Source organism: Hippopotamus amphibius, chromosome 11, assembly GCF_030028045.1.
Source record: "Hippopotamus amphibius kiboko isolate mHipAmp2 chromosome 11, mHipAmp2.hap2, whole genome shotgun sequence".
In the NCBI taxonomy this organism is placed as follows: Eukaryota; Metazoa; Chordata; class Mammalia; order Artiodactyla; family Hippopotamidae; genus Hippopotamus; species Hippopotamus amphibius.
Genome location: NC_080196.1, coordinates 62,639,177 through 62,651,292, shown reverse-complemented (window position 1 = coordinate 62,651,292; position 12,116 = coordinate 62,639,177). Strand labels below are relative to the sequence as shown.

Below are 12,116 nucleotides of genomic sequence, written 5' to 3'. Positions count from 1 at the left end.
TCTATTAATTTTATGTCAAGGAAAAATATGTTCAGCAGTGATTTTTTTTTCCCCATCTGTAATTGATTCCTAGATATTTCCAAATATCTCATTGTTTGGCCCTAGAGATATAAAATATAGCTTGTATAGCTATGGCCTATTTACCAGCACTCAGCTGGAGGCATTTACAGAAATTATGGGCATGGTATACTAACATTTTCTCTCACAGATCCAAGCATTTAAAGTACTGGTGAATATGGTAATTCCTCTGGCCTGCTGATCTTCACACCTGGAAATAAAATACAGACATATAATTATGGCAAGAAAAGTGCAGTTGGTTTAAATGGGTAGTCATTTTTCATCGTTTTCATGTATCATCGTGGCTGTTGTCATTGTCACCAGTTATTGACTGAGTATCTTTGTCACCTTCACTGCATAACGTGTTCAGTCTCCTTCAGGTATAGAGACACTCTCCTAGGTTACCCAGTCCACATGGCAGAAATCAGAAACTTCTGGCATCCTATTTCCAACTGGCACGGTAGGGATGGAATATAGTCAGTCATCAGCCTAATGCCTGCTGGTTCCCTTGCATAAAGCTTTTGGACACCTTCAGTCCAGTGTTTCATGAATTGGCAGGAAACTAGATTCCTTGTGGTTCTGTGACTCAGGGCCGCCCCACCTCCCCAACTCTCACCTGACTGCTGCTATGCCATTTGGTCAGTGAGACAGAATCTCTAAGGAACTCAACCCAAGGCCAAGGACCTGCCTGCTACACCTGCTGTGGAACTTTTTTGAGAGCCTTTGCAAATCACTGGGTTTTTCTGCCTTGCCATTTCTCTGTCTCTAAAACTGGGAAAAAAGCACAGCTTTCCCTTTTTTCCCCTCTTACAGAGAATGACAGTTGCCTGCTGTGTGTTTTCTTGCACCATATTTTAAACATTAAATAATCTTGAGGGTTTTTTTGAAACAAAGTATAAATCTTACTGAAGTGTAAGCACAGAATGGCATTAGGAAGGTTGTTAAAGAAGGGTATCATGCACTCAACATGATAATTTCATAGGTGGCAAATAGACATCAAAGTCTGTGAACCACCTGAGACTTCACCCTACTTATCAGCTAGTAAGTTAGCCTGTTATAACCTCATGGATGTTGGCAGAAGACGTGAAACTCCTGGGTCAGAAACAAAGGACTTTATTACTCATAGCAATAGTAGAAGCCAAAATATCAGCATCTGTGCCATTTCTCCAAGCCCCGGTTTCCAATAGGTGATGTGAATAAATACCTGCACACACACTGAGTGAAACCCTGAGTTTAAGGAGCTCAAACCTTATAACTGGGCAATAAGGATGCCTTCCCTTTGTCTCAGAGGGAGACATGATCTTGATCACAGTGGGCACTAAACCATGCAGTGGTTGGCTCCAGGGTAGACTCTGTCTCTGTCTCGCAAGGCTATTTGCTATGCATACATCCTTAGAAAGAGAGTCCAGAGCAAAGGCTTTCAGTGCCTCTGCTTGTAAGACCCGAAACATAAGAGACCCACGGAGAATTGTTTCCAAGCTTTGGGTTATAATGGTTTTTAACCAACCTTTACAATCAAATGAGTATCCTAAAATCTGTTTAATGTAAACAAAATATTCAAATTTTAAACAGCCATTAGCTTGTTTCTTTTTATTTGACAAAAAGAAAGAACATCAGGAGCTGTAAAACCCAGTCTGGAGCAGGAACTGTCTGCATCTGGAGGTGCTACCAGGGTATGTGGAGAGACATCAGTGCCTTTCATCCCAGGTGAAAGCCTTGGTAAATGCTTCAAGGTACAGTCAGAAGGCCTCCACAGGTGGGGACAGTGAACACTTTTCACTCAGTGTGGTACTTCAGATTTCCAGAATCAATGACCGAGAGCTCAGAAATAGCAAAGAAGAATAACTCTCAGGCTTCTTCTAGCATCTTTAGCTGTGCTCAGGACCTTGACCTCTACTCTGCCATCTCCACAACTCCTCTCTTCCCTCCAGCACCCCTGCCTTTCCCCCACCCACTTCCACAAGGCCTTTGTACAAAGTGATACAATGCTGGCAGTGTGGCAAGATAAACAAACACTGATTTTTCCAGTCCCTAAAAGTATGATTTTTTAAGAGAATCCCTGGGTTCAGTGAATCTTTAGAGCCTGCCAAAGCTGGAATGTCTTCTGAAGAAGTTGCCTCCACCAGATCCTCTGGGAAGTTCCAGGAGCTTTTTGTTGGCTTTCTAGATCCAACAGCTCTGGATCTCTGTGTATCTCCTAGATAATCCCTAGACTCTAGCTGTTGTTGGGCTTTCCTGTCTTCTGCTTCTGTCACCATTGTTTTCTCATCATTTTGTCTCAACCTGTCTCATTATTTTGTTTTGACCTTCTTACTGACTCTCCTTCTGGCTGCCCCCTAAGGGTCAGATTTTTCCAGTTTTCCTTCCCCAGAAACCCCTTTTTTTCATGCCATACCCTCTGGCTTCGCCTCCACATGCCCATTTGTGATTTTTAACTACCTACCAGGTGCTTAAAACCACCAGGTCTACATCTCCAGCCATGGCATTCTTCTTCTTCTTCTTTTTTTTTTTTTTTTTTTTGGAGTCTCACCACTCATGTTCTTCTTCTTCTTTTTTTTCCCCCCATATCTTTATTGGAGTATAATCGCTTTACACTGTTGTGCCAGTTTCTGCTGTAGAACAAAGTGAATCAGCTATATTCCCTCCCTCTTGAGCCTCCCTCCCGCCCTCCCTATCCCACCCTTCTAGGTCATCACCAGTCATTGAGTTGGTCTCCCTGTGCTATGCAGCAGCTTCCCACTAGCTATCTATTTTACATTTGGTAGTGTATATATGTTAATGCTACTTCGTGAGCTCAGGACACATGTATCCAGCCTGCTTAGATATCACCATCTAAATGCTCCTTAGATACTTCAGACTTACCAAGTGCCAGTCAGAGGCATTTCGATGGGAGATATCACTCTTCTCTCACCCATAAAACCCTTACTGCCAAACCTGTGCATACCTGCTAGTCCTCATCTGGTTGAGACCGTTTCTCTTGGCCTAGTTATTTAAGTTGGAACCAGACATGTAACTCTGACTCCCTCCTCAATGCTCACCCCTACATCCAGTTAGTCACCAAATGTTTATGTGCTCCTTTCTCTCACATCAGCTCTCTTCTCTGTCTCCCCATAGTCAATGTCTTAGTCCCGATCATAACCATCTCTGATCTGGACCATTTCATGAAGTAGGTTCTACTACATCTTCCTTCTTCCAGGTTCTTCTTACAGCCCAACCAAAAAGAAAATCATATCTATACCTTGTTTTTAAAATCCTCTAGTGGCTCTGCATCATCTACAATGTGAAATTAAGACCTTGCTAGACTTCCTAGGTGGCGCAGTGGTTAAGAATCCGCCTGCCAATGCAGGGGACACGGGTTCGAGCCCTGGTCCAGGAAGATCCCACATGCCACAGAGCAACTAAGCCCGTGTGCCACAACTATTGAGCCTGTGCTCTAGAGCCCATGAGCCACAACTATTGAGCCCATGTGCTGCAACTACTGAAGCCCACGTGCCTAGAGCCAGTGCTCCACAGCAAGAGAAGCCACTGCAATGAGAAGCCTGTGCACCGCAGTGAAGAGTAGCCCCCACTGGCTGCAACTAGAGAAAACTTGTGTTCATTAACAAAGACCCAATGCTGCCAATAAATAAATTAAAGAAATTAATTAATTTAAAAAAAAAAAGACCTTGCGAGGTACTCGCGACTCTTGGTTAACCAATCTCTTACCACCACAACCACCTCTACATGTTATGCTCCATCAGGACCAAACCACCCTCAGTCATGAAAAGGTGCCCTGTTGTCTCAGGTGTGCCTCTTTACTTGAGTACCCTCACCCGTGGGGTGCCCACTGGACTTTTATCCATCTAGTTGAAGCATCTTCTCGTCTCTAAAACCTCTTTGAGCCCTCTCAGTTTTCCTTACATCTTGTGCGTGCCTGAGATGCAGGGCTTCTTTTGCTGTGTACACAGCAAATGATGTGCTTCTTGGAGGAGGGCTAGTGCTTGTACTCACCTTCGTATCTAGCAGTGTTGAAAGCAGAAGCAGCATTCAGGGGATGTTTTATGAGCTAATAAATGACAAAAGCAAGCAGGTACATTTATCTACAGAGACAGCTGTTTCCCCTGTGTGCAGAAATGTATCGCATGGCCCATGGTGGGGGGCACATCTTTGACTATATAGGCCAGTCTATAAAGACTGAAGAGATGTTGGTGGCCTAATGTAGGCAGGGAACTTGTGCAGAAAGTCCACATAATGTATGTAGACCATTTCTTTCTCAGGATCTAACTCTAAAAGAGGGAGAAAATTCAGAGGATGACTCTTGACAAATTGACAAGATATTCCTTCAACTGCCTTTAAAAATACTCCTTATTTTAAGTGAATTTTTCCTCCATTTCTTTGTGAATGAGTTTGCTAACAAATGCACATAAACTGAATTATTGGCCAAGTGGAAAGCCACATCAGTTAGTGACTTGATGTAAGTGAAGAAGGGTCAACTTTTAGGGATGAGAATTTATCAGCAAAAGTGGGATTTCTAGTCATAACCCAGTTACAGGCCAGCTGGCTCTGCTTGGGCGTGGTCAGACTCTACTGGCAGGAAGAACTAATATTTTCTTTAGGTATTAATTGTTTTGATCCTGTAACGTCTCTTGGCTATGACCTAAGAGGCCACTTTAGCCTGAAAAATATTTTAGGGAAGATATTTTTTCACATCTGACTTCCTTGTGCCAAACACAAGGCCCGACACCTGGGAGGCCCATGGGAGGCCCAGTAAGTATTTACGAGATGAATGAGAGTTGTTACTAATCACATTAGAACGTATCGTTAGGAGTCGCTAAATCCTGAGAAGCCCGAATGAACCAAAAACCTCGTTTGATCAATCTTTTGCTAGCTGTTATCGTTCAGGACCATCCATTTTAATGCTAGTGTATCTCTTCCAAAATAGAAGTTCTGCTTTTGATGTCACTACTGTTTCTTTCTGGGACTTGACAAGAACTAAGGGTGCTGTTGAAATGCGTTGCAGGTTTGGAATTAGTGTCTCCATCCTTGAGGAAGGGCTTGCCTTTCTATTTGCTCTTGTAAGGAAATGGGCATGTAATTAACCCAGGAGCTTCTCCAGCCCTACTGGGCATGGAAGGATGAGTGAATATTGGAGTCTATCCTGTCTGACACTGAACCAAGATCAGGCCTATCTATCTGACTTTAGAAGAAGAATTTAAATTAGCTCAAAGGAAGTCTTTATAACCAGGGGCTGATGTTTGAGGTCATATGGTTTGAGTTCAAGGTAATGATAGAGCAATAAATGATACAGTAATCTTAAATGGCTTTTAATTTTCTGTTTCTAGTATGAAATAGAATCTATATATTAATCAATATTAGAATAATTGGACCTGAAACCTGCTTCTTCTTTTTTGTCCTGTATGATGTTACAGTAGAGTTATAGTGTGTACATGTTTAACCAAGTGACTTGAATCAGGAGGATAATCTGAGGGGCAAAAGGGGGGAGTGAAAATTACAATTTAAGCCGTGTTTGTAATCCTGCTTAATATACAGCTCAGGTGTGTCCCCAGGTGAGCACAGCGCAAGGGCCCTGGATCTATTTTTTTTCTTTAGCCGTTCTTGACTCTCATGTGCCTCTTGTCATTTGAACAACTTGCCGCACCCAATGTGATTTAAGAGTTTAAGGACCTGTATATGGAGATAACAGGGCCCGTGGCTGTAAGCCCAGGACTACTTACAGCATTCCACTGAAGCGCAAGGAAACCTGGATTGTGGGAACTCTGAGGGTGGGTGTGGGATCTTTAAAAGGACTTTTGGAGGTAATTTTGACCATATATGGTTATCATCTTAAGAGGTGGCTTAGGCCCGGACCTGTTTGGAAAATCTAGCTCTAATTTTGAGGACAAAGCTGGGCTTAATTTTAAAGGCATACAGATTCATTAGACTGATGAGTCAGTATTTTGCAGGTAAAAGTGTCTTTTTGGAAAGCAGAAGTAGGCTGAGCTTGTGCCCATCCTAATGGAACTATCCCTGTAGAGCAATGATACTCAACCAGGAGTGATTTTTTGCTCCCAGGGGACATTTGGGAGTGTCTGGAGACATTTTTGGTTGTCACAGCTGGGGAGGAGGATGGTATTAGCCTCTAGTGGGTCGAAGCCAGGAATGCTGCTAAATATCCCACAATCACAGGATAATAGGATACAATGCCCCCACCGCAAAGATATGTGTGACCCCAAATATGCAAAGTACTGATTCTGAGAAATCCTGCACTAGAGTGAATCTGAGGGAACAGCTTAGCAAGAATTGGCCCAACACCAAAGGCAAAATCTAAAGAATTTTCAAAGTTGTGAGCTTTTTCTCGTGGGACCTTTTTCACATTTATATGATTAAACCACAAGTTTAAAGTCAATGGTGTTAGTTATTAGCTCTGAATGGGGGAGGTCCCTGGAATCTACACAGTTTGGAGCAACTATTATAGAACTGGCTGGCCCAGCCCTCAGTTTCATAAGACCTGCCAGAAAGCCAAGTCCTGGCAAAGTCATCGAGACACCATCACAGACTGAAATCAATTGAAGCCACCCAAAGACTTATTACGTTCAGATCTTTCTACCAGCAATTTTTCTCTTCAAAGAAAAATTGCATGACAGGAGATTCCAGTTGGACACTCCGGACTCAGCTGTCAGGGACATTGATGAAAGCAGAGCTGGAACATTCGTTCCCACTTTTTGTTTTGTTTTGTTTTTTTCAGGAGTGATTGTACACTTGTCCTTTGTGGCTTAAGTCACCCACCGCACAGTGTGACATCATGATTAACAGCCCAGGCTTTTCAATGAGGCCAGTCCAAGTTCAGATCCCAGCTCTGCTGTCAGCGAGGTTCTGCTGGAAGTAGATGGCATGTGCTCAGAGGGTGCCTGCAGTCAGGCAGTAAAGGGACAGTTTGCAGAGGTGTGGAGAGGGTCGTGGGACCATCAGAGGGCAGGGAAGCACCCAGAGACTAGCAGCGGTGGGAAACTGCCAACACTGTTTCTGCCTCCAGGCCTGGAAAAAAATTTAGTGAACAGCTTGGACTTGGTAAGAGCTGTAGCCTTGGGAGGAAGCCCTGGAGACAGAAAAGCTGGCCCGACACCTTCTGCGAAAGTGGCCCCCTGTAAAGAGAGCAAGAACATAAACACTCCAGCCTCTCCTTCTTCCCAGCTTTGCAGGTACCTCCCAGGGCCGACCCACCTGAAAGTGAGAGGGAACACAAGCTCTGCAGAGACCAGCCTCCCAGGGCACAAAGCAGCACAGAGAATGGGTCTAGCAGAGGAGGCTGAGAGTCCAGCATCCTGTGTAGCCCTGGATTAGTTACTTAACCTCTCTGAACATCATTCTTCATGTCTCACATGGGGTCGTTAATCTTCATATTGTTGGCACGAGAACTAAATAGGGTGATGTGTCTGTAGTTCTTACGGTTCCTAGGATGGCACTGGTGTGTCAAAGGGACTGTATTTATTTTTACTTCACTTACTGCCAAGCAGGGCCTAATGTTGAGTAAGATTTTGCAGATCAGTTGAGAAGTTGGTGCTGGGCTTTTCAAGGGACAGAGAACCAGCTAGTCTGAGTTGATGCTGCCCCGGCTGACTTGGAACAGGGGATGAGCTGGCTGAAATCCTCGAGGCCTCCTCTTTGCTCTTCCCTCTCCCAGTGCTGTGATTTGCACGAGGGACGTCCCGGTCGTCAGACGGGGCAACCTTTTCTATTCTGTCAACACACGCACTTAGGTTTTCCCTCTTCCCCTGTGGTTCTCAGGTTGGTGGCCTCCCGTCGTGGCTCCCCAGCGTCTGCCTCCTGTGATGTCTGTTTCCTTTGGCTACAGAATCCCCTTTCATGGCTGTATTCAGGCCGTGGGTCCTTCCCCACAGGCTGGCAGCAACCAGGTTCCTGGTTACTTCCTTCTGAATATACCTCGGACCTCTTCCTCCCTGTTATGTCGTCCACATTCCGTAAATTATTCCTTACCATAACTTTTTATATAGTTTAATTTGGTTTTTCTTTCTCTTCCCTTATACTCCCCCACCTCCGACATGAAAATTTCGTTTAAAGTTCTGTGAATCAGGTCAGTGCAGGTTCTGGCCAAATACATTTTTCTGGCCTTTGCTCAGTGTGTTCTCGCGATGCCAAGATCCCATCAGTCTGCTCTCTCAGGATGCGGTCCAGGAAGACAGATCCCAGTTTTGGATGCCTTCTGTGTTGCCGGGCGTTTCTTGCCAGGTCCTCACTTCATTTCCAAGCTCGCACCCACCGCAGGGAGAAGAGTTACCTGGCACCTGGGCCCGGGCCTTCGCGTTTCCTCCTGGCCTCGACTTTCTGAGGGCAGTGAGAGACCCCTCCCCACAGAGAGGTCTGAGGGTTTGGTGCCCAGGGCTCAGGAACGGTGCTTCGAGGGGGACCGTGGCCCTGCGCTCCCCTCGGATGCCAACTCTCCACCTCCTCCAGGGGATCCTGGGATGGAAAACTTCTTCCCGCCATCCAGAATCTCAGTCACTTGCTCATGTGTTCTTCCAGGGATGCTGTTTATCCATTTTCTTCTTCTCTTGAGCCCCGCTGACTGGCATTCACCTCTTTCTCCTCAGTCTGTCTGCAGAGTCTGCTTTCTAATGTTCACCCCACACTGACTCGGAGCCTCCCCTGAAGCTACAGGGCCACCTCGGCTGTCCCAGAGGGAAGCATGGTTTGCCTGCGATGTAGGTATAGTCAGGGGTCCTCTCAGATAAAGTGAAACGTGGCCTGTCTCTCCCTGAAGCAGCCATCACTGCCCTTCCTGTAAAGTCCCAGGTCCTTAACTCGCTTACGAGGCCCGTTGCCTCAGCCTCCGACGCTGGGCATCTTTCCCTCCTCCTGCCTGCCTGGTGCTCCCAGCTGCATGTGCTCTTCCCTCTGCCCAGAACACTCATGTCCGGCTTTCCCTCTTTAACTCCTTTTCATCCTTGGAGACTCTGCTTAAATGTCATTTTGGCACAGAGACGTATGACCCTTCCCAGGCTTTGCCAAAACCCCTGGCCGGACTCTCCCAGGGCACCATGCACTTGCTCTTAGAATATCCATCACCTTTATAAATATGTCCTTATTGTGTCTGGTGGGAGCGGAGGGACTGGGATTTCCTCATGTCTGTTGGTGGTAGGGTTTGCCCACCTTTGCCGTCCCAAGGCCACAGGTGACATGTAGGATCTCTTAGCATCCCTGTAATCTCCATGACAGCAAGAGCTGGGTCTGTGTCGTATGTCCATGTGCCTCTCACCACTGACCCCGTTGGGTGTCAGTGAGAAGTTGTGAGCCTTTTTCGTCCCTCGGTATTGGCAAATAGCTCCCCTGAGGACTTTTCCTGCAGACTTTCATGGTTCCTCCTGTTTCCTGGGGACTTGGTGAGGGTAGATGATATTTTCCCCGAGTCTGCTGAGAGGGCAGCTGGTGTGGCTTGGGGCAGTGACTCAGAAGGAATGGTTGTGAGTGTGTGGAGAGGGTGTTGGTGAAAGAGGTCCTGATGAAAGAGAATGGGAAGAGGGGGCAGAAATGTTCTGGAATTCAGTGTGTAGTCTCAGGGTGTTTCCTAAGTGTCCACAAGAACTTTTTGAGCAGATGCTGGCCCCAGGACCACACTGGGGGCCCTTGGACGTGCGAGGAAGGCAGAGCCTTGGCCCCCAGGGAACTCATGCCTTTGTTCCTGTGTGTGATTAATACGGCTCGAGGAGGGCTCGGCCATGGGTCCCTTCCAGGGACTCCTTGCTACTCGGTACCCTGGGCCCTCACTTGGGTGCCTGGCCACATACCACCGTGACCCCCACTGATGGGATCTGTGGCCCATGTCACTGGCCGGGGGTGAGCCCTCTGAAAGCAGGGGTGTGTGTCATGCCCTCGACCCATGTGTCGCCTGGTGTATTCAGTGCAGGGGTGTCAGGAATGAGGAGCCGCGTGTGCCTGCCCTCTGTCCCTTCCGTTCTCCATCTTTGGTGGCTTGGCTTGACTTGAATGTGTGTGAATATTACTTAAATTGTGCATCATTAGAACAGCGTCACACAGCACACGTCTGCAGCAAGGCCGTGTGGACACGGAGCCTGCATTCTGGTCAGGAGGCAGTCTTGGGAGATGGTTGCCTCCCCAGCAGTGATGAAAGAGAGAAACCCCCACAGCAGTCGGATCACACATTTAAATGTCTAATTCCAGAAAGTAAGGCCGGAACTCAGGAGGATGAAATTACACCATTTATTCCCAAGGGTGTGTGGCCTTCTGGAGCTTGCATGTCCATCGCCTCACCTGTTCCTGCGACCTCTGGCTGATAGGGGCCCGAGTCATGCTTAAGTGGAAGGACGCATGACAGTGGAGGGCATGTAGGCTGGGGCCAGAGACCCATCAAATCGTGGGTCCTTCCTGCTTTGTCTGCCTGTCTCCTGGGGGTGGGAGTAGACTCAGGCTGCTGGCAACTGACTGCGCCTCGCCGGTGATGAAGCCCCGTGGAGGCACCCTCGCCAGTTTCCGCCACATGCTCACCAATTAAAACGTCAATGTGCGCCACATGCTCGGCTGTTGGAAACACATTTTCATTTTGATGTGGCTGTTCTGAAGTAAATGTGTGCCCGAACATATGCTTTCTGTCAGCCAAACGATGACACTGCTGTTGCTAAAACGAGGATTGTGCCGTGCTGGTAAAACGACTGGGGTTGTGTATCTCTTTGCTAAACACTCTATTATCAGATGACAAAGAAATACCAAAATCCTTCAACACCAAAGGGAATTTTTCTCAAAGGTCTGTTCCCTCTTTCCCTGTCCCCAGCTTGGGTTTTGCTTTTAAGGAATAATGCCCAACGCCCGACCTTGGGCACGCGGGTTCACAGTCACGTGCCCTTCGATTTCCTCCTGCTACTGCCAGCCAGTGCATCTCCGCCTGCAAACTGGGCTCTTATATCACCAGTTCCAAAACCAGACCTCTTGGGGTCACCCAGCAGGGACACCCAGCAGACAGCAGAGGGCCTTTGCTGCCCCGTCCTCATTTCCTCCATTCTCCCTGGGAATCAGGTGCCTGTGCTAGGCTAGAGTCCCCAGCAGAAGACGTACAATGTGTTATCAAACCCGGCAGGCAGAAGTCCCTCTGTCCTCTACACCCAGTTCCTCCCTGAAGGGCGCTGGGGACGTTCCCGTGGAGGAGGATTTCTTCCCTGTGGTGGATGGAAGTTACCCAGGACGTAAGGATAGGCAGGCATTTCATCCTCTCCACTGCCTCCTTCCCTACGTGCCGCCCCGCCCCCCCGCCCCAATTCCCAGACTCATTCTCCGAGGAAGGCAGCCTGAGAGCAGAGGAGGGGCTGGGCTTCTGGACCCAGTGAGTCCTGGCAGAATAATTACTTGCTGGGACGCTGAGGGCAGCTGGGCCCCCTGCCCAATGAGGCCTGAGCTTGGCTCTCCCATAGTAATGCTACTGCCTGGCCTCCTGGGGGACCAGCTCTGGGCACCCCATTGCCAGCCATCCCTGCTCACCTGAGCCGGCAGGATGTCTCTACAAAGGGAGAGCCCCCTCCATCTGCCTGTTCTTATGGGTGGGCCCCGTGCACTTCGTGCCACACACAGATTCTGCCTGAATCTCTGTATTGCTTTGAGCAGTGTGTAGGTAGGGCTGGAGCATGTACTCTTGGTGGCACTGCCAGGATTCCAGCGATGTGGCTTTGCCCAGCCGTGAGGGTCAGACCCTCAGGAGTGACTTATCCTCCTCTGGCCTCCACAGATGACATTGCTTTATTGTCTGTTTGTTTGTTTGTTGTATTCCCAGTCATTTTGCTACCCATTCGTAGCTCACGCCTGTGAGGGTTGCTCAGCAAAAACATGCAGACTTTTCCATTTCCCTGCTCCCTAGGGGACACCCATGGAGCGTGAGCAGCAAAGCTCCAGCCTTGACAGGTTTATAAAGATTTCTTTGCCTGTGAGTGATTCTCCTAAATAACTTTCAAATGTATGCACTAACTTCACATTATGAGCAAACAATTCAGGCAAAGGGTGACGGGCCTCCCTGGTTTAGCCGCTGATAAAAAATCAGCCTCCTCTTTATCAACTTGATT

At 47.6% G+C, this 12,116-nt stretch overlaps 1 protein-coding gene across 4 annotated transcripts in view; it reads left to right on the top strand.

Moving 5' to 3' along the window:
* Window positions 1–12,116, top strand: part of FHOD3 (formin homology 2 domain containing 3) — a 475,552-nt gene that overhangs the window by 386,642 nt on the left and 76,794 nt on the right. The window lies entirely within an intron of this gene.